Source organism: Lissotriton vulgaris, chromosome 6 (assembly GCF_964263255.1).
Source record: "Lissotriton vulgaris chromosome 6, aLisVul1.2, whole genome shotgun sequence".
NCBI lineage: Eukaryota > Metazoa > Chordata > Amphibia > Caudata > Salamandridae > Lissotriton > Lissotriton vulgaris.
This window is the reverse complement of record NC_141694.1, coordinates 583701216-583728388: the sequence shown is the minus strand read 5'-3', so window position 1 is coordinate 583728388 and position 27173 is coordinate 583701216. Positions and strand designations below refer to the sequence as shown.

General features: G+C 46.1%; 1 protein-coding gene across 2 annotated transcripts in view; it reads left to right on the top strand.

Moving 5' to 3' along the window:
* The window catches only part of SNX14 (sorting nexin 14), a 1106650-nt gene that overhangs the window by 276016 nt on the left and 803461 nt on the right, over nucleotides 1-27173 (top strand). The window lies entirely within an intron of this gene.

The following is a 27173-nucleotide window of genomic DNA, read 5'->3' as shown; positions in this document are numbered from 1 at the left end:
CGCCTACATCAGCACGCCCACTAGCACCGTCCTGAAGGTGTGGGACACGATCACGGGAGACGACCGGTGGACAACATTTCCCTCCCCTTTCACTCCCATACATTTCAATCCGGCCTTTCTACTGGTGTTACGGGAGGGTCCCTTCCGGCTGTGGTGAGAAGGAGGGTGTAGAGCCCTTACGCACTTATTCCACGGAACGGAACCCCTCACATTCCATAACTGCATGCGTGACTATGGTCTACCGCCTTTGGAACGCTTCCGTCATTCTCAACTGATCCACTGGGCGACCTCGACCTCGACGGGTCTGAGAGATGCGGCTACCAGACCACTCTCGCTCTTTGAGACCTTTATTCTCCGATCTTCCACGATGAAGGGGACGATTTCCTTTCTGTATAAACTCTTACTGTGGTCTCCCCACGTCCACGTTACATGGACCACTGGGAAACCCTCCTGGGCCGAGACATAACCAGGGACGAATGGAGGGGTCTCTGGCGGGATATTGTAGCTCACAATCACTTGTTGGACCTGCGAGAAGCCCATCTTAAAACCATGCTTGATTGGTACCTCTACCCATCAAAACTGCATCGCATATTCCCAGCGTTTTCGGACCGGTGTTGGAGGGGCTGTGGACTGTTGGGAGACTTCCGCCACATCTGGTGGGACTGCCCGATCATCCGGCCGTTTTGGGCCGAAATCTTGTCCCATATCAAGGACATATTAGGATATCCCATCCCGGATTCTTTGTCCTATGTCATCCTAGGCCTTCGAGACCCGCTGTTAAAACACCAAACAAAGGTGGATAAACATATACTGTGGCTCTGCCTTGGAGCGGCTAAACTCACGCTGGCCGCAGCCTGGAAGAAACCATCGGCCCGGCTCTCATTGTGGCACGCGAGACTGTGGAGATTATTGAGCATGGAGAGAATGGCGGACATCTTCCTGGGCAACTTTAAGAACTTTATGTTTCGGTGGGGCCCCTTGGTTCGCTTTCTGTCGAGGGGCTTGCCCTCAGCGGTATACCTGTCTGCTCTGCGCGCCCTTCACCTTTTCCTCCAGATTTAACTTGATTGCATGATTGAGGGATTGAGACTGTATGTATGTGTGGGTGCCACCACTAAGGGAGGGGTACGGGGGATTGGGGGGGGAAGTTGGGGGGGTTGTTCATTACTTGTTCCGGCACCGCATACCTGATGGAGGCTTTTGATTGCCCGGGAGCTTTCGCAACATTCCGACTGAATGGGAGTGGCCATCTCCTTGGTGAGGACTGCTGATGTGCCACGAAGCGGCTGACTTTGATTTCCTTGCTGCTCGCTGGCAAGCACTGCCCTTAAGAATAGCCGGGACTGATGTCATTTGTTATCCTACGTGCCTCCCTGTAAGCTTCTTCTAGTCCTTTTATTGGGAGTTGCTGCGGTTCTGCCGCTTCTTTTCCTTCTATCTTTTCTTTCTTCCTTTCTCACTTTGTATTTGAACTGCAATAAATAAAACTTTTACAAAAATATACATCAGCGGTAAAGCTTTAAAAAGAATTCTGCAAAGGTCGTATAAAAAGAAAACATTAAAACAGACACGAGCAATATAGATAAGAGAGAGTAACTGCAAATATCATATAAAAACACCATTTGGGCATAAAAAAATAAATTAAAAAGGAGACAAAGCGATCGATCAGAGTACATAAATTCACTGCTATGTACAATAGGTCCACTTGATTTTCCTCTTAAGTCTCATGGCTATTGTCAAGAAATTCGCTATGTTAAAAATCTCCCAAATATTCGACAACAACTGTAAGTACAAAAGGGCAGGTTTAACTTGTCTAAAGCCTTTGTCTTTAATAAGAGGAATAATGAACCTTTTACGGATAGGGCGAAAATGTTCGCAAAAGAAGATAAAGTGCACTGTGTCCGTAATAGAGAATCCATCACAAGAACAAATCTCCAATTCTGTCTCCGTAGTCCAACCTGGACGATCTGTAAGGAGAAGATGGAATTTGTTCAATATAAACTTTGTCAGCAGGAATCGGTGGTTTGTGTTATTAACAATTCTTAAATAGGGTTCTATTTCACTTGAGGTTATTAGCAACTGATGAGCCCTTACTGTTGATTTGCCTAGCTCCTTCTCTTCTCTAGCCAGGCATACCATCAGCTTGTATGTATTTTTCACCCATTTCACATCCCCCTTCAATAGTTTATTCGGCTGATCAAACAGTTCTGGGCGACCCAATTTAACTGCTAGTTTTTTTTACATAGCTCAGCCAGGGGATGGAGTTACCATGATCAAGGGCTAGACAATCCCTGAGAATCTCATGATTCAATGCCAGTTCGGGGTTTAGCCAAATTAAGATCCATTTTAATAACGGCGCTATGGCTATACGATCTTATAGGTATTCTACCCCACACTCTTGATGAACGATATAGCTAGAGGTTGACTGGGGGACGGATAAGATGGTTTTCAGAAACTTATCCTCTGCCACCTGCAAGGCCTTTACATTTTTAAACCCCCACAAGTCAGTTCCATACATAGCTAAAGAAACACATTTGGCATCATATATCTTCAACACAGCTTGCAACGGCTTCACCCCTAATTTACGGGCAAAACCCAAGACAGACAAAATGGACCTAGCAAAGGCATTCCGTTTAGCAACCAGTTAGGGCAACCATAAAGACTTGTCATCAAAAATAACCCCTAGATATGGGAATCTTGTAACCCTAGACAGAACATTCCCTTCACAGTGTAAAGTCTTAATTCTTTTAGGTTTACTGCCCACGATCATTACGTGCGATTTCAAAAAATTCACACTAAGATCAAGCGCTTTCATAAAGCTCGAAAAAGAATTTAAAAGACATTGCAGCCCTACTGCTGTGCGTGCTATAAGAGCGTCATCGTCCGCATAGAGTAATGCCGGAATGGAATACTTGCCTGCCCTCGGTATATCCTTGCACGCCTTAGTTAAAACAGTACCCAGATCGTTAATATAGAGTGTAAAGAGTAGGGGGGCTAAAATACAGCCCTGCCTAATCCCATTTGTGATCCCAATCTTACCCGTACAGTTACCCAGGCGGTCATATCTGACTGTAGCCGAGAGGTCTCTATGTAGGTCAGCAAGGAAATACACAATATTTTTATCAATTCAAAGCTTAAGGAGCAACCCCCATAGTTTGGACCTGTTCACACGGTCGAAGGCCGAGAAAAGGCCCATGAACGCTAAATATAGCATGCCCTTATTAGCAATTGTGTATTTCCCGATTAATAGTTGAAGGTTTAGGCTTTGATCTATAGTGCCTCGTCCCCTCCTGAACCCAAACTGCAGGCCTGAGAGGGTGTTTGTATCATCCAACCATTCTGTCAGTTTGCCTAAGACCACCCGACCTAGCTCTTTCACAGCAGAATCAATAAGAGAAATTGGGCGATAACAACTAGGATCCCCTCTATTTCCTTTCTTAAAAATGGGTATGATGACCGATTCAGACCAGGTACCCGGAATACCTGACTTACAAACCCTATTAAAAACATTAGTTAAAACTATAGACCAAGTCTTGACATCTGTTTAAAGAGGTCGGCTGGAACGCCATCAGGGCCCGGAGCCTTATTACTTGTCATCTTCCTGATGGCGTATGCCACCTCTACCTCAGTAACCACTAAAGTATAGGGATCCACAGTAGGGGTAGGTATTATCCCCTCCTCTAAGTTATCCCCTTCATAGACTGACTAAAAATGAGAGCACCACACCTGTTCCTGAATGCCGCAATCCAATTGATCATTACAAGCATCGTGGAAGAAGGGTTTATTTACAACAGTCCAAAATTTTGAACTGTTCTTAAGCACATCTATAGAGGTTAATTCTTCCCAGGCCGATTCCCTAATTTCCCCTCTTCTGGCTTCCAGTGCATTTTAATAAGCTTTCCTTAAGAGGCCACAATGGCCTTATCCACTGGTTTACTTTTCAGAGCAGCCTTCAGCTTTTGATGAGCAGTTATGATCAAACCAGCCCATCCCAGCAGGGTCCTTCGCTTTACCTGGTCGTCTAAGATCAGCTGCGACTTGGGTACACATTTTGGATAGGCTTCTAGAACCCTGCTTGCACGTTCATACACATGTGCAGCTCAGTTCCTACTTTAGTTAATAGATTATTAGAGAAGTCTCCAGGTACAACTCTACTCCATCTGATTCTACGGGCCTGGTCTGTCGGGCGGATTTCAGACTTATCCGTCCTGCTATGGCCTAACTCTGGCTTTTTGATCAGGTCCGTAATACTAAGCACCATTGGGTTATGGTCGCTAAAATGTGACCAGATCGCCGAATAACCATGGATTTGTCAACAGAGTACTACTGGACTGTACTTGTGACCATCAGGCTGGCTCCACCTCCTGCAGAGCGTCTGATGTGCCTGCCCTGCTCACTGAAAAGAGAAACCAGAGTTGCCAAACAAAGTGCTCCAGAGCTGAGATGGACTAGGCAAAGGCCCCCCTGGCCTGAAAGAACAAAAGAAACTGGGTATAAAAAGAGGAGCTCTGCTCCTAACAAATCAGATCCTGTTTTGACCACGAAGAACCTCTGCTCAACTAGAAGGACCAAGAGAAGCTGAAGGAGGAAATACTGTCCCTGACCTGAAGGACTGGCCTGCAGTGGTGCCTTGCTGAGAAAGGAGAGGAAAAAAAACAGAAAGGACCTTGTTATATTTGTGCCTGAAACGATCTCCAATGGCTTGATCTTGAGCTAGCCCCCTGACCTCAGCCCCGGGAACATTGGACTCATTCTACCTTCGCCCGTCTGCTGCTAAAGCTGTGTGCTTCCCTCCCGCCGGAGCTGTGACCTCTGGTGCCCTTGCCCCCTTCTAGGGCCGTGACACCCTGGAGCCTGGCTGCCCCAGCCTGCTGAGAGCAGCTCGAGTTTGAGCCGCTCTCTCCACGGTGTGCCGGACCGCCCGCTCACCTGTCACCTCGCCTGCTACTGGAGCGCGTGGTGCGCCCCCCCTCACCCCTCCCGCCAGAGTTAGATCGGAGCGCAATCCATAGCCCCGGACGGCCCATACGCATGGAGCGTACCAGGCCGCCCGCTTTGCCCTCCAGAATCTGAATAGGCTGCGCCGCACCCTGAAGAGACCCTCAGTACGGTCCATACTGGAGGCCCCGTGCCACGCCTGCCTGCCCGGAAGCGTCAACAGACCCGAAGGTACGCTGTATCCAACGACGTGTATTGGGAAAGTACGACTCGTCCCTCGTGAAGTACACCGTGTGGACCTGAACGCCGCATAAGAATCAAGGTACTGTGCCACTCGAGCTTCAGCAGGAGTTCGCATCGGACTTGGGGTCCGCAACGTTTGTTTTTTGCATTATGTTAAACCACGAACAAGTTGACTCGTACCCTTCAGTAAAGCCTGCCACGCCACATGCCCCGTACCACGAGGCGCGTGAGCAGCAGTCGGGCTTTCTTGATCTCCCCGCACGAAGTACGCCAGAGCGCTACGCAGCGCACAACTGTCTACGAACTGTGCCATGAGATCAGGATCCGCTTGAGTAGGTGTGGGACCGTGTTTTAACTAATGGACCTTGTAGAGTAAGCAGGAATCTAGAACTTTAAAAGAACTCTGTTCCAAACGAAAGTACTGTGGCCTCATTTTCTAAAGTTATATTGGTCTTGTGATAAAACTTGCATAGTATCATATTTTTATATAAAGTATACGTATTTTTGATACAAAACTTACGCCTGGAGTCCATTTGTGGTGGGTCTGTGATTTTACTGTATGTGGTCATAAATGCTTAACTGACTTAGCGCCCTGAGGATTAGCCTTGACTGCTCGCGCCACGCAACCTAAAGGGTGAGCAGGGGTTATTCTTAAGGGGTAGTTCCCTTGCCCTGACTAGAGGAGAGGGTCCCTGTTTGTCACAAGTGCATACCTGTGCCAACCAGAGACCCCCAATGCTAACATTCTACAAGATGAAGTTACGTCCCTCTTGGCCATCGAGCGCGTTCCTGGGCCATAAGTACGGTGTGGTTGTTACTCCCACTACTTTCTGGTGCCCAAGAAGGGCAAAAGGGGCCTACGCCCTATCTTGGACCTGCGGAACGTCAACGGCTTCCTCCGGAAGGAGAGGTTCAAGATGCTGACACCGGCTCAGGTCTTAGCTGCCCTGGACCCAGGAGACTGAATGGTAGCGTTGTACTTGCAGGATGCTTATTTTCATATCCACGTCCTGCCGGCCCACCGGCGTTACCTGCGGTTCACGGTAGGCCACAAGCACTTTCAGTTTACTGTGCTCCCCTTCGGCCTTACCAGCGCCCCACAGGTGTTCACAAAAGTGATGGCGGTGGTCGCAGCTCATCTGCTCAGGTTAGGGATTTCAGTCTTCCCCTACCTCGATGATTGGTTGTTGAAGGCGGGCTCGCCCCAGACAGTAGTCAGCCACCTCCTGACTATGGCCGACCTCCTGCACCTGCTGGGGTTCTCCATCAATGTGCCGAAGTCGCACCTGTGTCCCTCTCAGAAGCTCCTCTTCATCGGAGCGGTTCTAGACTCAGCGCAGTTTCGGGTTTATCCTCCCGAACAGCGGGTTCGGGATATTCAGGCTCTGATGCCAATCTTTCAGCCATTATCCCGAGTCTCGGTCAGGTTGACGCTGCGGCTTCTGGGGCTGATGGCCTCCTGCATCCTTCTGGTGCATCATGCCAGGTGGCGGATGCGGGCTCTGCAGTGGGACCTGAAGTTTCAGTGGGCCCAGCATCAGGGCAACTTGTCTGACCATGTCTTGATCTCGGAGGGCACTGCAAGACAGTTGCAATGGTGGCTCACGGACCTCGATTGGGTCAGCGGCAGATCCCTCTCTCTACCCCAACCGGAGCACGTAGTTGTGACGGACGCATCCCTCCAGGGCTGGGGGCCCACATGGGAGAGGCGGAGATCAGAGGCCCTGGTCTTGGGCGGAGTCCGGGCTCCACTTCATCCTTCTGGAGCTGCGGGCGATCCGGCTTACACTGAAGGCATTCCTCCCCTCTGTCGGGGGAGTGTAGTGCAGGTGTTCATGGACAACACCACCGCCATGTGGTACTGCAACAAACAGGGCTGGGTGGGGTCGTGGACCCTATGCCAGGAGGCTGTGCGCCTCTGGCATTGGCTGGAACATCAGGGCGTGACCCTGGTGGTTCAACACCTGGCAGGTTCCCTGAACACCAGGGCGGACGAACTCAGCCGTCGGTGTATGATGGATCACGAATGGTGTCTGAACTCGGACGTGGCGCAAGGCCTCTTTCAGCAGTGGGGAGAGCCTTGGTTATATCTATTCACCACAGAAGAGAACACGCAATGTCATCAGTTCTGCGCGTTGGAATTTCCAAGGGGGCACTCGCTCGGAGACGCTTTTCGTTACGAGTGGAGCTGCGGTCTGTTGTACGCCTTTCCGCCTATACCACTTCTGCCCAGAGTGCTGAAGAAGATCAGACGTGACCGGGCCCAAGTTATCCTTGTGGCTCCGGACTGGGCACGAAGATATTGGTATCCTGAGCTACTCAGCATGTCTGTCGATCCCCCGATTCGTCTGCCTCTTCAGGAGGACCTTCTGTCGCAGCAGCAGGGGACGGTCCTCGACCCGAACCTGTCCAGTCTCCACCTCCTTGCTTGGAGATTGAGCGGCGACAGTTGAGGCCATTTGTCTTGCCTCCTGAAGTTTGTAATGTGATTCTGGCAGCCAGACATCCCTCCACTAAGTCGGTATACGCCTGCAGGAGGAACAGACTTGTGGTATGGTGCACAGCAAAGGCTGTGGATCCACTCTCTGCCCCCCTTTCTGAGTTTCTCCTCTTCCTTCTTTCTCTTGCCCAGCAGGGCTCTGCTCTGGGCACTTGCCCAGCAGGGCTCTGCTCTGGAAACTATCAAGGGCTACCTTTCTGCCCTTTCCGCCTTCTTGAGGCTACCTGATCAGCCTTCTTTGTTCAAGTCCCCGATTGTTAATAGATTCTTGAAGGGCATCACTCATATGTTCCCCCCTGTTCCTTTAGTGAAGCCCCAGTGGGACTTGAACCTGGTTCTGACTTACCTGATATGCGCTCCTTTTGAGCCGCTTCATAACGGTCCTCTCCGTCTTCTTACTCTTAAGTCTGCTTTCCTGGTTGCCATCACCTCTGCCAGGAGAGTGAGTGAGCTCCAGGCTCTTTCCTCCAAGCCTCCTTTCCTTTCTGTCCATCCGGACAAGGTTGTGCTGCGAACAAGACCTTCTTTCCTGCCCAGGGTAGTCACAGCCTTCCACATCGGGCAGTCCATCACCTTGACCACCTTCTTTCCGCCTCCGCATCCCTCTAAAGAGGAAGAGCGGCTCCACCGTCTGGACCCAAAATGTGCGCTCTCATACTATCTGGATCGCACACCCCAGTTCCGGGTGGATTGACAACTCTAGGTTAGTTACATGGGCGCTAAGAAGGGACGGAGGTGCACAAACGACCATCTCTTGGTGGGTCGTGTTGTGCATCAAGGCATGCTACTCTTTGGCTAAGAAGGAGCCTCCTGTTGGGCTGAGGGACCATTCCACTCGGGCCACGGCGGCTACTACTGCCCTGGGCCGGGAAGTCCCCTTGCAGGACATCTGTCAAGCAGCTACTTGGGCCTCGCTGCACACGTTCGCAAGACACTACTGCCTGGACAGCCAAGTCCGGAGGGATGGCTTCTTTGGCAGTTCCGTCATCCAGGACTTTCTGGTGATTATTGGTTCGCAGACCCACCACTGGGGTTGGTATTGCTGGGGTATCTATTCTAAGGTAAGGAATCTAATACTAACCTGTTTCTTTCAGATGCACAAGTTACTTACCTTCGGTAACTATATACCTGTAAGAAACAGTAGTTAGTATTAGATTCCTTACTGCCCCACCCATCCTCCCCGTTCTGCTAACCGATATCTACGGTTACGGTCATCCCCTTTCAGGGCCCTAGTTTTATGGCACCAGTGTTGGTATTTATCATGGCTCTGCGTTTCTGGCGTGGAAAAGCTGTGTATAAGAACTGACGTCCGCGCGCAAGAGCGGCGTCCAAGTACTCCGGCGACGTCATCCCGGCGCCAATGACGCCGACGACGAACGCAGAGCCGCAGACGATGCCTACCGACGCGCAAGGGAACTGCTAATGTTTCCAGATCGTGTCTGACGCCTGGGGATATTCTAAGGTAAGGAATCTAATACTAACTACTGTTTCTTACAGATATATCATTACCGAAGGTAAGTAACTTGTGCTGCAGGTAGAGGATCCATTACCCGTAACTTGGTCGGATCACTTGCTGATCCCTTTGAATCTAATGCAGGTTTACTGTAACAATCAGACCAGATTAGTCTTGAAGGATAGGATAATTTGGAGGAAGATTTCATCCAAATCTATGGGTTGTGAGTTACAGAATACCCTCCCCCGCCCAACTCACAGGTGAACCGAGCCATGACGCTTCAGTTTTTAACTGTTGGGTGGCCTCAGCCCTTGATAGAATTGTGTTAGGGTTTGTGCACAGCAAAGAGCATGTCCCCTCTCATTGCACTAGTGGTCTCTGTAATAGCTCTCTTTAAACATACTACTGAAAGCCTTTCTTGTTATCTCAGCCCCTCCCTAAGACTTCTGTGTATGTTGCTCAATGTATTCACAAGTTTGGACATTGTTGTCTTGTTTGCACATTGGACCTTGCTTTTACCAAGGCTTATTTAGAAAACATTGGACCTTGCTTTTACCAAGGCTTATTTAGAACACTCCTCCCGAGGCCATGTGTTACTTCAACTCATTAGCATAATAACTGAAGCTCTGCACACCTGCTTGTGAGAACCACACCCAGTTCTTTGAACCACACCCAGCCCTGTCTATGAAAGGCTGCCCCTGAGCCTCACCCAGTGCTTGTGCTCGTCTACCTCCCACTTACCTGAGAACAGATCCTTCGGCGCTGGCACTCCTGCTCTCTCCAGACCTTCATTGACTTCAAAGGGCGCGGCTTCTGGCTCTTCCTTCTTCTGGTTTCCGGCTACTTCTTGCCTCAGCCCCTCTTCTGTCCACTGCAATCGACCTGCAAAAGAGAAAGAGGTCAAGGTTAGACTGATCAGTATCCCTTTTCAGCAACAAGTAAGTGCAAAACCTTTTATTACCTGAAAGAACTTTATCGCGATTTCTGGATTTATGTAAAGACAATTTGGAACAAGATATCTCCCACGAACTTTGTGGTTCAAACCCTTTCTTACAAGAATACTTTGTGGAACTTTGTGAAATAAACATTGTTTTACATGGAACTTTTTTAAGAATCGAACAGAGGAAACCATTGACAGCAAGGCAAACAGTAAATCAAGGACTTGCACAAATTACCTGCTGTATTTTGATGTAAAAGTACAGTATTAGTTTTATAAAAAGTCTGGAAATGTGTGAAAAAAGTTTTACAGTAATAGAAAGCATATCCCAGAACAGTAACACATTCCAAACCTGGAAGCTTGAGACCAGGATCCAAGAGGCACCAGTTTTTACAGAAGTCAGATAAGGCCGCAGATTTTAGCAGCTCTTCTACAGTGGAAACGCAAGAACGGTGTTGTCTCTCTTTTTTTATTTTATCCACTTCCCCCCTTCCCTTTAGCTTCTGGTTCTTAGTGCACTGTTTTAAAACTAGTGTGCTGGAACAAGCAGTTTCAGGGTGGGGTCGGACTGACTTCAACCTCCATCAGAACTGAACAGAAACTCAGGTGAGCTGGGCTTTGACAGAAGCACAAGCCTTTAAAATATTCAGTTCTGTTGGACGATGAATGCCGGGGAAGAAACAGAGGGCATTGAGGCCACGGATATGGTGCAGGCCCTAAACGAGGACTTGGCCCATAATGAATCAGTGTCTGGCATCTTGCAACATATGCAAGAGGAAATAGAGAAATTAAAGTTGGAAAACACCTTTTTAAAACAGGATTTAAGCAGGTATAAACCTAGGGAATCTCAGTGGAACACAGCTTTTACGCCTTTGTTTAAAACCTCCTCAGAGACAGGGGTGCGAGCAAAACATGCAACTTCCCCCCCAGTTGAGGTTACTGTTAATGTTCCTAATGCTGTGCCTTTAGCAGCACATGAACGTTTTCATGGGGATAGTAACAAATTCCATGTTTTTATCAATCAATGTCAATTACACTTCATTTGTAAACCACAACAGTTCCCTACTGATGCTACGAAAGTGGCATTCGTCTTGTCTTATTTGGGCGGTACAGCAGCCAATTGGTCAATTCCTTTCGTGGATAGAGATGATCCCATTCTCCATAATTGGAATCAATTTAAACGTACTATGACCAGCCTTTTTGCAATTCACACTTTTATGAAGGCAAGCGATAATGAGCTTTTAAATCTTGTAACAAGGATCTATTGACCTATCTCACTAGTTTTAATCGTTGACTCACAGAGACCGGTTGGCCAGAAGAAAAGCGTGTCTCCCTTTTTTATAAAGGTTTGAGAGACGAGTTAAAAGACTCGCTGGCTCATATTGTTGATTTGCCAGAAGACTATTCTGACTTTGTAGATTTAGTCGTGAAATTGGAACACAGACTAGGAGAAAGAAAGGGAGATAAATCCAAACTGGAATTGTGGTTAACTTTTATTAGACATGAGAAGAAAGACACAGATAATAAACTCCCTGAGCCTATGCAAATAGGGACACTCAGAGGCCCACTCACGTCAGAGGAAAAAGAAAGGAGAAAACTTCAATTATTTTTATATTGTGGCAAGGCAGGACATTTTGCCAGAGAATGTCCAGTAAAACCTAAAACTTCACGAAAGGGAACTGTTTCCTCTATCGCCTCAACTGAGTCAGGAAACGATTAAGCTCGACAAGGGAGAGGTTACTTGTTCGAGAAAACATCTTAATCAAACATCTAATTCTGCAGCCTTCCTGGTACCGCACATACCTAGACATTTCATAATTCAGATCTTTTTAATTGTTACTACCCAAGTTAGACATTCTCTCCCTGCCCTACTGGACTCAGGAGCAACAGGAAATGTTGTGGATAATAAGTTAGCTAACACATTAGGTCTTCCTATTTGCCTAAAACCTTGTCCAGAAGCAGTATGTGCAGTGGATGGGTCAGAATTGACCTCTGGATTAATCACAAAACAAACAAGTCCCCTTGTCATGGTCTGTCAAAACGGGCACATAGAGATGATTGCAAATAACAATACGTTAGTGGAGGGCCTGAGGGATATTTATAGACCAGCCTAGGTTGTGCCCCTCTACAGAGATTTAACAGACGACGGAAAATATATCCTTTGCTGTTCTAGATTGATACTCATGATTGTTTTATTATATTTTGCGTTGGCACATCATTTGCACTATATGCAGTAGCATTATTATTTAGAACAGAGGCCCTGAAGAAAGGGAAAAAGGGACCCAGGCTTTCCCATGTTGGCCCCATGCAGATATTTGGTTAAACTGCTATGATATTGCGCTGTTCTTGGTTTTAACAGGAAGAGGCCTTCCCTAATAAAAAATTCCCTTTTTTGGTCCTCTATCCTATCTTAATTCACCACTTTTATTATTTTTTGCACTGCACTGTATTCCATCAGATCAATACCACATGGTCCAACAGTGTTTGTGGGTCGGAACCCTAATCCACCATAGGGTACGATCCATGTCTCAATGATCCAGAGACACACAACCCTAAGGCCGACCAAATTATAACATTGACCATCACAAGTCTTTGATGGGAATCCTATAAAATGTTTTTGATCTACAATCACTGGTTGCCCCCTGCTTAAGGTTTCTTGTCTTCTGTCAGAACTATGTAGTCTTGACGCTATCTTGATGTACTATGTTAGACGTCGGGTTAGTTAAAAAGGAATTTCCAAGACATTTTCCTGTAGAGACCCCTAGATTTCCTTGTTGTTCACATAGAGATGATTAGCTTTGATCTGATAGATACCCCTAATTTTGGCTTTATTCTCGGGGTACCCTGGTTAACAACTCATAACCCAAAAATTGATTGGGTGAACAGAACAGTTACTTTGGATTCCTCATTCTGTAGAACCAATTGCTATCAAGAAGCAGGTACAGAACAGAGCTCAGTAATACACTGTGCTAGTGTTACACAAGACGAACCAAGTCACCCTTCTGAATATTCTGACTTTAAAAACGTTTTTGATCCAGTGAAGGCTAGTGTGTTACCCTCACATCGGTCATATGACTGCCGTATAGATCTCATCCCAGGGGCCCCTTTACCTAATAACAGAGTATATGCTTTGACTGACGAAGAGACCAAATATTTAAGAACCTACCTAGACGACCTACTACAGTCTGGGTTCATCCGACATTCCACATCTCCGGTGTCATCTCCACTTTTTTTTATCCCGAAGCCGGATAAATCTCTGCGCGCGTGTATCGACTATAGAGGACTAAATAAGGCTACAACAAAAAATAAATATCCTCTTACTCTAATACCTGTGTTGTTGGGTCAATTAAGACATTCTACTGTATACACTAAACTAGATCTGCGGGGAGCTTACCACCTGGTCCGAATAAAAGAGGGGGATGGGTGGAAAACAGCTTTCAAGACAAAGTTTGGTTTATTTGAGTACACAGTAATGCCCTTTGGGTTGTGTAATGCCCCTGTGGCCTTTCAATTCTTTATAAATGAGGTCCTACACGAATTCCTGGACGTTTGTCATAGTATACATAGACGACATCCTCATTTACTCTAAGAACACGGAAGAACATACCCAACATGTTCGTGCAGTATTATCAAAGTTAATAGAAAATCATCTCTTTGCTAAATTAGAAAAATGTACTTTTAATGTCAGCAAAGTGGACTTTTTAGGATACTGCCTGTCACCTCAAGGAATAATTATGGATGAAAAGAAAATTAGTGCTATTACTGATTGGCCAGAACCATCATCTGTGAAGGATGTTCAGAAATTTCTGGGTTTCGACAATTTTTATAGGAGGTTTATTTCTCATTTTGCGGACATTGCGGCCCCAATAACCACCTTGTTGTGGAAAGGGCAACGATTTCTTTGGTCTGATGAGGCGGCTCACGCCTTTCAATTCCTGAAACAAAAGTTCACTTCAGCCCCAATTCTGAAACATCCTGATCCTGACTTGCCATTTTTGTCGAAGCTGATGCTTCACAAGTAGCTTTAGGAGGTGTTCTCTCTCAACGAGATGCAGTAGATGGCCAATTACATCCTATAGCATTCTATTCCAAAAAGTTATTACCAGCTGAACAAAATTACACTGTGGCTGAAAGAGAACTATTAGCTATCAAAGTAGCCTTTTCTGAATGGAGGCACCATTTAATGGGAGCCAAGTACCCTGTTACCATCTTTTCTGACCATAAGAACCTACAGTTCTATGGATCACTAAAAGCATTTACTCCACGTCAGATGCTCTGGTTACATTTTTTTATGTACATTTGACTTCGTTATAACCTATAGACCAGGTGCACAACAAATTCAATCTGATGTGTTATCTAGATACGGACATACCTCAGACATGAAACAAGACAAAATAGGAGAACCCATTATTCCTCCGCAAAAACTTTTGGCACCAGTACAACAGAAGGATTTCATCACAGATCTATATAATGCACACATGCAAATGGCACCTCAAGATTGGTTAAAGGATTCCCATAACCCAATACAACGAGGTTTGTTGTATCACGACAACATGTTGTTAGTGCCCACCACAGAATTACAAACACAGGTGATAATTTGGCATCACGCCTCACCGTTGGCAGGTCATCCTGGCTGGGTAAAAACCCTGGTGGAAAATGTGCGAAAACACTTCTGATGGGACAATATGAGTAAGGACATTAAGCAATTTGTCACTACCTGTCCAGTTTGTGCAAGACATAAATCTTCTCATAAGGCCCCTGACGGTTTGTTAATACCAATGCCATCACCCAAACAACCTTGGCACACTGTGAGTGTAGACTTTATTGTAGGTTTACCACCAGTAAAATCCTTCACAACAGTATTAGTGATAGTGGATTTTTTGTCTAAAATGGCACATTTTGTACTATTACGGAAATTGCCAACTGCGGCAGAATTTGCCGATATTTTTATAAGAGAAATTGTGCGTTTACATCGTTTGCCAAGTAAAGTGGTGTCAGACCGAGGTAGCCAGTTCAACTCTAGATTTTGGAAAAAATTATGTGAAAAACTGAAAATAGATGTGGCATTATCCACTGCTTTCCATCCAGAAACAGATGGACAAACTGAACGACTGAACCAAACCTTACTTCAAACGCTACGTTGTTTATTGGCTGATTATTCTAGTGAATGGTTGGAAGCTCTCCCTGTAGCGGAGTTTGTTTATAATAATAATACTGAGCATGCAGCTCTACTTTGCTCACCATTCTATTTCATGCAGGGGTATCATCCGAGAGCAATACCCATTTTATCAGAAGATTCCCTGTTGCCTACAGTAACAGATAGACTAACGAGATTAGGTGACATACAAGACAAGGCCAGGAAACATTTATTAAAGTACAAAGAAAGCATGAAAAGACAAGCAGACAAACACAGATCTGAGGCCCCAATGTATAAAATCGGTGACAAAGTATGGCTCTCCACAAAGAACCTAAATATAGAGGGATCCCGAAAGCTGCAACCACGTTTCATTGGACCCTTTAGTGTAACTGCCATAGTAAACCCGGTAACAGTAAAATTGGACTTACCAAAAGAATACCCAGTACATGCTACATTCCATGTGTCCTTGCTTAAGCCGTACAACCCAAATACCCAACCCGAACCACCACCTCCACCCATACCAATTAAGGGAAATCTAGAATATGAAGTGAAAAGCATAAAAGACGCAAAAAGAATTCATGGATGTCTGTTTTCTTTAGTAGAATGGAAAGGATATGACGAAACTGAGAATTCATGGGAACCAGCGTCCCATGTACATGCCCCACGGTTGATTAGACAGTTTTATCTAAAGAATCCAGGGAAACCCCGTCCAGTAGGAGGGCCTTTGAGGGGGGCGACTGTTAGGGTTTGTGCACAGCAAAGAGCATGTCCCCTCTCATTGCACTAGTGGTCTCTGTAATAGCTCTCTTTAAACATACTACTGAAATCCTTTCTTGTTATCTCAGCCCCTCCCTAAGACTTCTGTGTATGTTGCTCAATGTATTCACAAGTTTGGACATTGCTGTCTTGTTTGCACATTGGACCTTGCTTTTACCAAGGCTTATTTAGAACACTCCTCCCGAGGCCATGTGTTACTTCAACTCATTAGCATAATAACTGAAGCTCTGCACACCTGCTTGTGATAACCACACCCAGTTCTTCGAACCACACCCAGCTCTTCGAACCACACACAGCCCTGTCTTTAAAAGGCAGCCCCTGAGCCTCACCCAGTGCTTGTGCTCGTCTACCTCCACCTTACCTGAGAACAGATCCTTCGGCGCCGGCACTCCTGCTCTCTCCAGACCTTCATTGACTTCAACGGGCGTGGCTTCTGGCTCTTCCTTCTTCTGGTTTCCGGCTACTTCTTGCCTCAGCCCCTCTTCTGTCCACTGCAATCGACCTGCAAAAGAGAAAGAGGTCAAGGTTAGACTGATCAGTATCCCTTGTCAGCAACAAGTAAGTGCAAAACCTTTTATTACCTGAAAATACTTTATCGGCGATTTCTGGATTCATGTAAAGACAATTTGGTACAAGATATCTCCCTCGAACTTTGTGGTTCAAACCCTTTGTTACATGAATACTTTGTGGAACTTTGTGAAATAAACATTGTTTTACATGGAACTTTTTCAAGAATCGAACAGAGGAAACCATTGACAGCAAGGCAAACAGTAAATCAAGGACTTGCACAAATTACCTGCTGTATTTTGATGTAAAAGTACAGAATTAGATTTATAAAAAGTCTGGAAATGTGTGAAAAAAGTTTTACAGTAATAGAAAGCACATCCCAGAACAGTAACACATTCCAAACCTGGAAGCTTGAGACCAGGATCCAAGAGGCACCAGTTTCTACATAAGTCAGAGAGGGCCGCAGATTTTAGCAGCTCTTCTACAGTGGAAACGCAAGAACGGTGTTGTCTCTCTTTTTTTTATTTTATCCACTTCCCCCTTTCCCTTTAGCTTCTGGTTCTTAGTGCACTGTTTTAAAACTAGTGTGCTGGAACAAGCAGTTTCAGGGTGGGGTCGGACTGTCTTCAACCTCCATCAGAACTGAACAGAAACTCAGGTGAGCTGGGCTTTGACAAATTGCCCCAATTAAGACCATGAAATTGCCCAGGAGTAAACCCTCGACCCCTTGGTTTACAACTGATCTCCGCATGGAGAAAAGGCGGAGGCTGGAGCGCGCCTGGCGGAATAATTATGAGCCAGAGGCCAAGTTCGCATATAAAGCAGCACAAAGAAAATGTCATGGTCTAAAACATAAACCTATTAGGGACTATGTTGTTAATAAGATCAAATCTTCTGACAACAGTGCGAAAGAAGTCTTCAAGATAGTTCAGGGCTTTATCAATCCACAAGCTCTGAAGGGTACTATCGCCCCCTCATTGGCCCTCTGTGAAGACTTTGCCACTTTTTTTCAGAATAAAATTCAAGGGATTTACTCTTCCTTTCCACGTTCAGGACCACTCAACCTGCTATCACATTCTTCAGACTGCACATGCATGTGGTTTGACTTTCGCTCTTTCTGCCTGGAAGCAGCCCTGGTGGAACTGAATAAAATAAAAAGAGGCTCTCTGTCTGACCTGTGCCCCGCCAGATTTTTCAAGTTACTAGCCCCCTGGCTCAATCCTATACTGAATTTGATTTGGAATTCTTAGTTGGAGACTGGGATTTATCCAATTGGTTGGAAAAATGCATTTGTCCGGCCAATTCTTAAGAAAGAAGACGCTGACCCAGCTGAGCCAAAACAATTTTGGCCTATTTCCCTCCTTCCTGTCCTGGCTAAAATTCTAGAAAAAGAAATTCAGAAACAACTATTGGACTTCCTGGAGTCTAACCATTATCTGCACAACTCCCAGTCAGGATTTAGATCTGGCTGTAGCACGGAGACTGCTCTGCAGTAGGTCGCAGAGACTATCCGTGAAACGTTGGATCAAGGAAGCTGAGCGATGCTGGGGCTGCTGGACTTGACCGCAGCTTTTGATACAGTGTCACACAGGATTCTCTTAAATAGACTTGAACATCTAGGAGTGACAGGAACTGTCCTGGCATGGTTCCGCTCATTTCTTGAGGGACATACACAGCAGGTGACACTCCATCCTTATGTCTCCACCTCCAGCCACCTTGTGTGTGGGGTCCCTCAGGGCTCGGCTCAGAGTCCAACGCTTTTTAATGTGTATCTTACCCCCCTTGCGGCTATCGTCGAGCAATGTGGGGTGAAGGTTGTCTCGTATGCTGATGACACGCAACTGGTGTTCTCTTTTAGAGATCACAGCGAGAGAGCCTTTGCCAGTTTTAAGCAGTGTCTACTCAATATCTCGTCATGGATGACCGATAGCTGCTTAAAATTGAACACCGATAAAACAGAGGTTTCGTTTTTTAATCATTCCATCACCCCTCCGTTAGATAACTGGTGGCCGTCTGAGTTAAATCCACCTCCTCTCCCAGTTGCTTCTGCCAGAAATCGAGGTTTCAAGATTGATTCACAATGACAGGCAAAGTGCAAATTTCCCATGTTTCCGCACAGTGTTTTTGGAGATTGAAGGCTCTGCGGAGAGTCCTTCACTTTCTGCCTATGTACTGCAGTAAGACCATGGTGCATGCATTAGTCACCTCCGAGCTTGACTACGCGAATAGACTCTAGCTGGGTCTCCCTGTGTCACGACCGGGCTTCCTCAGGATCGGGTAGATGCTTTAAAGGGGTCCACCTCCCAATTGCCCTACACTCTGACTGTATAACAACACAGAGCATAAAGGAAATTAAGTGAGGGAAAGGTAAGGAAGGGACTGGAACGGGAAAGGGAGGCTGAAACGAGAAGAAAAAGTAAACACACTGATGAGTACATATAAAATCTAACTACTCTCAGTAATGTCTCGCTAGAACACCACCTACCAAGACCACTAGCTGTAGGCTGTTCTTCTCCCTGTTTTGGTAGGTATCAGATAAACGTCTCTATATAATACCTTCCAGCCTTCCCAATTGGAAACTAAAATAAACCCTCTCCAAGATGTAAGTAAAACAAAAATCGAACCAAAAATAATGCAGATAGATTCAAAGATCAACCCAGTCTTGCGTGAAACAGATCCAAGAATTTAGGATTAACAAGTCTCTATATTCCGAAGCCTGAACAAAGTCACGACCTTATAGTTCCAAGAACGGTGACAGGAATCTTTCTTTCTTTTAGGTGAAGAAAACAGAAACGAAGTGCATCTCATCCGAGAAACGCCTGTACTTACAAATGTTCAGAAACACTCCAGCCGGCAGCTGTCTCCAAAAGGAAATTAATTCCAGAAATAGTTCAGCAGTTATATTTCCCCACGAGAAACCAAAGTATGCCAAATGAAGTGCAGAAAAAACAGAGGCTCCGTCGAGAGCGTATTGTTCTTCAAACCCTCTGACAAACGAGGCGTGTCCCATGAAAGTGCTCGGCAGCCGCCGCGCAAGAAGAAAACATCAGGTGAAACAAACAGTCTCTCTAGCGTCTCAGCCGACACACTAGCAATGTTAATTTATCGGGCATCTTATCACTCCAGAACGAGACACTCCAGCCTTGCGTTCGACAGCCGCCGAAGACGCTATTAATCCACAAACAGTAAGAAACTGCCGGACAAACAACTCAGTCGAGATCAGGTTCGAAGGTCCAAAGCTTGAGTCCAGATTCGAGCAACAAATCACGTACAACCCACAATGCACTACAGCATTCTTCATAGGTTTCCCAGCTCCTCCCAGTTGCTAGGCATTGTGGTTCTGGTAGTTCTGTAGGCGCATTTGGCTGATCATGACACCCTGAGTATTTGCTCAGGAGGCTACAGATTATTCAAAACGCAGCAGCAAGGCTTGTGAGGAACGTGCCATTGTGACATCACATTACCCCTCATTTGCAGAGTCTACACTGGTTGTCTGTAAAAAGAAGAATAGAATATAAAGGCCTGGCCCATAGAACAATGAAAGATACTGGTCCACAGTATTTAAGGTAGAGACTTCAGAAATATAGCAAGTATAGAGTACTTAGATCGAATGACCAGAAACTAGTGGTTATCCCTCGTTTTGCAAAGGCCAGGACAGGTGGCCGAGCCTTCTCGGTCAAAACTGCTGCACTATGGAACTCTATGCCTGAGCATTTGAGGAAGACGAAGTCGCAATCTATGTTTAAGAAAGCTATAAAAATCTGTCTCTTTGGCCTTCCCTAGAGTCCTCGCTTGCCTTGGTCACTCCCTATAGGTTGAATGCACTGCCAGCGCCGGGACACTTCCGTTGGAGGTAGCTGTGCGCTCCACAAACTGTAATAATAAAAAATAAATAATAGTCTCTTTCAGATGAACAAGTTACTTACCTTCAGTAACGATATATCTGTAAGAGACATAAATCAGTTATAGATTCCTTAGCGCCCCACCCATCCTCTCTGTTCTGCGAACTGACTTCTAGGGTTAAGGACTTCCTTGCAGGGCCCTAGTTTTGTGCACCAGTGGTCAGTGTCTTGCATGGCTCTGCGCTCCTGGCATGGAATGTCGTGTATGAGAACTGACGTCAGCGCACAAGGGCGGCACCTAAGTGGCTGCCACAACGTCATCCCAGCGACCACGATGTCAAGGACGAATGCAGAGCCGACCGACGCCACCTTTAGATCGTACTGCTGATGAAAAAATTCTCTGGATCCAGTCTGACGCCTGGGGGTAATTCGCAAGGTAAGGAATCTATAACTAATTTATGTCTCTTACAGATATATAGTTACCAAAGGTAAGTATCTTGTTCTTTTGGACATCAGTAACCGGGCACTGGAAACCTTGTGCAACCAAAGTGGCAACTTTTAAACTTGCACTTTGACACTAAATTTGAGTCAATGTTTACATCTGATTGAATGCACTGATTCTTTTGATAACAAACATTACCAACCTTGGTAGTACCGTTCAGAAATTGTCAGGGCTAGGGTGACAGCCTGCAATTCTGTACTTGCCATTGGGGCTACAAGTCTTTCCATAGTATAAATGACAATTTAAGTTTTATTACAGCTGGAACTTGGTAAAAGTATGTGTTCCAACTTTAAACATACAGCAACGTGCTTTAGGGCTCCTTAGGCTTGCCATAGGTGTGAATTGCATACATTAACAAGCATTTGGAATGCATTAGGTCTCGCATTTCTGAGAGTTTAAGTTATTAGCATTGTAAATGACACTGCCTTTTATTTATGTTTTAAAACCAAAACATAACTAAAAGGCATTGTAATTTACAATGCCAATAGCTCAAACTCGTGTAATTGCAAGACATGTTGCATTGCAAATGCTTGTTTACTATTAACACACTGGACAGCCGTCGGGCGTGAGAGAGGCAGTGCAGATCTATTGAAAGCACCTTAGGGGGTGCCCCACGGCATAATGATATTGCCTCCATGAATACAGTGGATTCATCAGCCCTCAGTGTCCCACTGAGGAAGTCATCGCTGCTAATGGACACATGAGGAGGTCATAGTCAATACTGCTGAACTGAAAGTGGATACCGTATTTCAGGTTGCTATGTTTTTTTTCCTGAACAGATCAGCTGATTTAAAGGCGCACCACCCTAAAAGGACAGGTCAACGCATGGATTATGCTGAGACGGTGATTCAATTCATGACTTTACAGAGACAGTTTGGGTCGAAGTATAAGTTGCACAGAGACAATCATGGTCGATGACTGTACTGCTCATAGACAGTTTGGGACAAGGAATGTTTAGACTGGGGGCGTGGCCACAGAGGCGACCAAGATGGCTGCCTTAGCTTGAAGCTCCGCCGGCCGGGCTCCGATGTAATCTGTTTTTCCTAATGTAGGACCGATCCCCCACCGGCAGACACCCTCCATCTGTCCTGGGAGCACGAGTGGAGCAATTTGATGCCCGGCTCGGCCCGTTGCGAGAAGCTGTGCTGATATGCGGAGAGCCTGCGCGGAGGATAGCACGGCCCTGCGGCCTTCCCCGGCTGGGGGAGAGGACACTGAAGATGGCGGTGAGAGTGGCCCTGGTGGGTGCCCGGTGCTGATTTAGGCTTCCCCCGCCCCGTTTGATCGGCTTCCCTCCCCCGTCCCCCCCGATGTGACTGTTGGCTGGGTCCCGCTGTGTGCCGAGCGTTTGCGGGGCTCCGTAGGCCTTGTGGGCGTGACTGCGCCGGGTCTCAGCATAATGGTTCTGGTGGGGATGAGGCGGGCTAGCGAGGGGGCCTGTTGTTTAGGTCGGAGGCCGTATTGGCACTGGGCCCCATCAGGTGAGCCTGCTCCCCCACCCCCCTCCCAGACACTCATTTTTCAGAAGAGGAGCGCAGCCAAGTTTGTGGGAGAGGTGCGCGATCACGTGTGGTGCGCCGAGATTCCCTCCTCTGAGGTGCGGGGCTGCGGTGCACAGTCTGCTTCTTCGTATTAGGCTCTCCCCTGCCTGTTCATCAAGAAGGGACAAGGGGAACCCATTAAATCTCTCGGGACCATGGGTAGCAAGTATTTATCAAAACAACAAGTGGTCCTGAGCTTACAAGAATGTGGAAAACAATTGTATATAGATCACAATGGAATTCTATATAGTTCAGGATTCCTTGACCAGCCGGCCAGGGAATGTTTATTAGTTCGATAAGTTTATAATCTCAGAATACAACATATAACCCAAGACATAAGGGTTACATTAGGGCACAGTCCTGTGCCATACAAGAGGGGGAGAGGTGAGAAAGTGAAGGTAAGTGAAGAAAATTATCAGGCAAACAGAGTGAGCTTGAAGGTCACTGATATAGGTTTACATTGACAGTGTATCCTGGAGTTATTCATACAAACAATAGTATCAGGGAGTTACATGTATGAATTACTCTACGGTCGACGTTTCGATCCCCAGCTCAGTTACAACGGGATCATCATCAGGACAAGAAAAATAGTTTTGCCTGAACAAAAGTCATTTACAACACCTGTTTTTGAGAAAAAAGGGGGGAAGAAAACAGAGATATATATATACAGTCATTATTCGTATTGTCAGTGCTCACATTGTATCTACAGTCTTTGCATTCGGAATCGCAGTGTTCGGTGTTGCCATGAGGCGTGAGTATTCTGTGCAAGGCCTCTAATACTCATGCAATTTTTGATGGTAAAATTCCTTAATTTGTGAAACGCCACACATACTTATGTGGAGTAGTGGTGGTGAGTACTCATTGGACTGGGACAAGTGAGAGTGGTTTTTTTGGAAATAAAGATAAGCCGTGAAAATTGTGAGGCTTGTGGTAGTGAAACAATTGTGGTGTTTTTTGGGGGCATAATGGGGCCAGTGCTGTCAGGTGGGGGCGTGTGGCACCTGTTGGCGAAGCGGACCTACCAAGTTGGTGGGTTGAAGTGGGATTATCTTCAACTGGGAGGTCCGTTTTGTGTCATCAACGCGATTCGTTCTGTTGGAAATAGAAGGTATTAAAAGCCGTCCTTTCCAGAAGGGGAGTGGGGACATAAAGCCGGATTTGGCCTATTTACCTTCATAGGTGAACCGTTCCTTTTGGGTGCGGTCGATCAGGAGTTCTGTGCAGGCGCCGGGATTAATGTGGAGTCACGCCCGATCTGTAATAGATATTGATATGACTACATGTACTTTTTGTCAAGGAGCGCTTTTTCTGTGTGGCCGAGGTGGGGAAGTTAAATTACCGTTTGTCTTGCAAGGGAATATACCACCGAAATAACGCGTCTTGTGGCTGGTCTGCCAGAGACTGTGGTCCTTATGAGTTACCTGGCTGTAGAAATACATAGTAAAATTAATTGAGGCATTCTACTGATCTCAGAGGATTAGTAAAATATTGGCCGGACAGTATTACCATAGTTAAGTTGGAGGTCTCAGTGGTTTGCAGAAGTTCGTGTTAGATAAAGAGATAGTCTGGCTGGTAGGCGCACAATTATATGGCTAACCTCTGTGGAGAAAAGAGTAAAGGTTTTCTTAAAGAAAAGGTAAGGTGATCAGGGGGCCACCAAAAGTCGAGCGCTATATTACCGGGTACTTCTGGGCAGGATCGCCTTCCTCCAGCGGTTTGAATAAGCGCTGAGTATAGCGGTGCGGCCAGACGAATAACTGGTCCGCTGTGGGACAAGATAACAAGTATTAAAAGGTACGAGTGCAAGATTTTAGCTTTCTGCTCTACTTAGAGGCAGCGGTTCGGCGATCTTACCGGGTTGGAGTGTTCAATTCTCCACAGGCGCCGGTCAGTGGAGCTGCTCTCGATGGGACGCTTCCGTGTATGGAGACACTTCCCTGGTTATTGGTTGGGGCGGGGGTCACGTGATTAGGGAGGGATGGGACTCGCACGGTCTCATTGGTTGACCGCGGGTCATGTGATAGGGGGAAGCCAGGATCCAAATCGGCTTCGTTGTTCAAAGCGAGCGGGCATTTTAAGCTGGGAAGAACCCATGTGGGGTTAGGAATTTGTATGGAATATGAAAGCGACAAATGAAGAGTTGCTTAAATTCGGGGGAGTGGAATTACCAGAAATAACTGTGGGGGTGTGAGATTAAGGTAATTGAAGTGCCAAAAAAGTGCTCATAATGTGAACATCATCATTTTGGTGAATAATTATAAGGAAAAATTAATAATTTGAGGAAACTTTAAAATTACATTGAGTTTAACACAATATGATTAAAAAACTGCTCTGCAAATTTTTGCCAAAAGTCCTTTCTGAATGGCGGAGGTTCTGGGCCAAAGTTTATAGTTGAAGACAATTTACAAGCTTACAGCAGGGTAGTCCAATCCTCACTTCTGTTGAGCCCTGTGTGGATAGTATCAAATTGAATAATTGTCTTTAGTTCCTCTCGGTTGAGGAGTTGAGCCAGGTTGCCCCCTCTTTTTGGAAGTTTCACTGTTTTTAACACCGTCCACTTGATATCATCCGCAGTATGTTACAGTTCTGCATAGTGTTCAACGAGGGGTGCATTTGGAGTTCCACAACGTATTCGGCTTCTGTGCTGGCCGATGCGAGTCTTTATTTTCTGGGTTGTTTGGCCAACGTACATTTTTGGACAAGGGCACAGGATGGCATAAATGACATTGTGGCTATTGCAGTTGGTGAAGCTTTTCATTGTCAATGTCACATTGTTATGGCTAAAATTTCGTGCCTCAATAGTGGATTCACACATTGTGCAACAGCCACACTTAACGTGCCCCAGGATAGGAGGAAGACCCCAGTTGGTTTCAATTGTGGTAGATGGGGTGGGAGCTGGTAATGCTGCTCTTACTAGATGGTCTCTTAGATTTTTACTTTTCTTGAATGCAAATAGCTGCCTCTCTAGATGTATTGGGCCTGCATTTAGAGTGGGCCAATGCTTGAGAATGGACTGCCGGATTTTATTGGAGACAGGGGAAAAGGTGGTTACACATGCTATACGTTCAGTTTTGTCCCTTAGTTTTGGTGTCAAAAGGGCTTCTCGGGGGCAGTACCAGGCCCTTTTAGTAGCTGTTTTAACCAGTCTCCTCGGGTAGCCGCGTGCTTTCAATTTGCTCGACAGCACCTCTGCTTCCCTGAAGTAATCTGCTTTAACTGAGCAATTTCTCCTGATTCGCAGGAACTGGGAGTAGGGTAGGGAGTCTTTTAGTGCCCTAGGGTGGTTGCTGTTGTAGCTCAAAAGTGTGTTGCGTTCCGTAGGCTTTCGGAAAAGACGTGTCAATAGTTCATTGTCATGATGGAAAATGGTCAAATCTAGGAAAGCTATCTGGTTTTTATCATGGGTCAGAGTGAAACTCAGGCCGGCACAGTTGTTGTTCAGCCAGTGATTAAAGGAATGCAGTGTGGGTATGTCATGGTTCCATATAAGGAAGATATCGTCTATATAGCGACGCCATAAGCAAATCCCTGTATAGAAGGGATTGCTTTGTGTTAAGATGTTGCCAGTCTCTAAGGCATCCATGAATAGAATTGCCAAGTTGGGGGCAAAAATAGCCCCCATGGAAGTCCCCTTTACTTATTGGTAGTAAGTATTATCGAACAGGAAATAGTTCCTAGTGAGGCAAAGTTCAAGGAGCTGTAGGATGAAGATGGTGGGGACCCTGTGAGGACGTGGTCGTGAATCTAAGGTTTTTTGGATGACCAGTAGAGCGGCTGTCTGTGGTATATTTGTGTCCAACGACTCAACGTCCATTGTGCACAGGGTATGAATTGTTGGGTCAAAAGGGTGATGTTCCACCAAGTTGATCATCTGCATACTGTCCCTCACGTAACAGATAGTAGATGGTACAAATTCTTTAATGAAAAAATCAACATAAGAGCCCAAGGGCTCTAAGATTGAACCACAGGCAGATACTATGGGTCTACCTGGGGGGCTGTTGATGCTCTTATGAACTTTTGGGAGGGTATAGATAACTGGCTGGCGTGGGCTTTTTACATTCAGGAATAGGTGTTCTTTCTTACTCAGGAAGCCCTGGGAGACTGCATCCGTGGTGATCTTTAGTATTGTCTCTTGTATACTTTTGGTGGGGTTGCCTGGTAGTCTCTGATAGTGCTCTGTGTTCCCTAGCTGCCGTAAGATCTCCAGTTTGTAGGAGTCGGCATCTTGGAGGACAATTCCTCCGCCCTTGTCGGCACTTTTGATGACAAGAAGAGAATTGTTCTTTAATGATTTAATGGCGTCTTTTTCTGCCCTTGATATATTATAGGGGACATATAGTTTTTTCTTTTCGATAGCACACAGGTCTTTATGTACCAATTTTTCAAAGGTTCTGACCTCTGAAGGGATCATGCTAGCAGATGGAAGGAATGTGGAGGGTGGTCGGAATGGGGTATTAGCATTGGTTGCGGGGGGAGGATGTAGTTGGAAAAAGGCTTTCAGACGGATTAGTCTGAAAAACCTGAGAAGTTCAGTTTGTAACTCCATAAAATCAGGACAAATGGTAGGTACAAAGGAAAGGCCTTTCTTTAGTAAGGCTATCTCAGGGTCCTGCAATAGATGGCTGGATAGATTGAAAATTGGTATTAGTTCCGATGTACTCGTGGGGGAGCGTGAGGAATTCGTGGTGCCGGTATGGCTTACCACTGATAGAAATTGTTCCTGGTCTTGCGTTCCCCCGGGGGGTTGACCCATCTTTGCGGTTTCTTGACCCTGCCTCTTTGCGGAGTATTGGGTT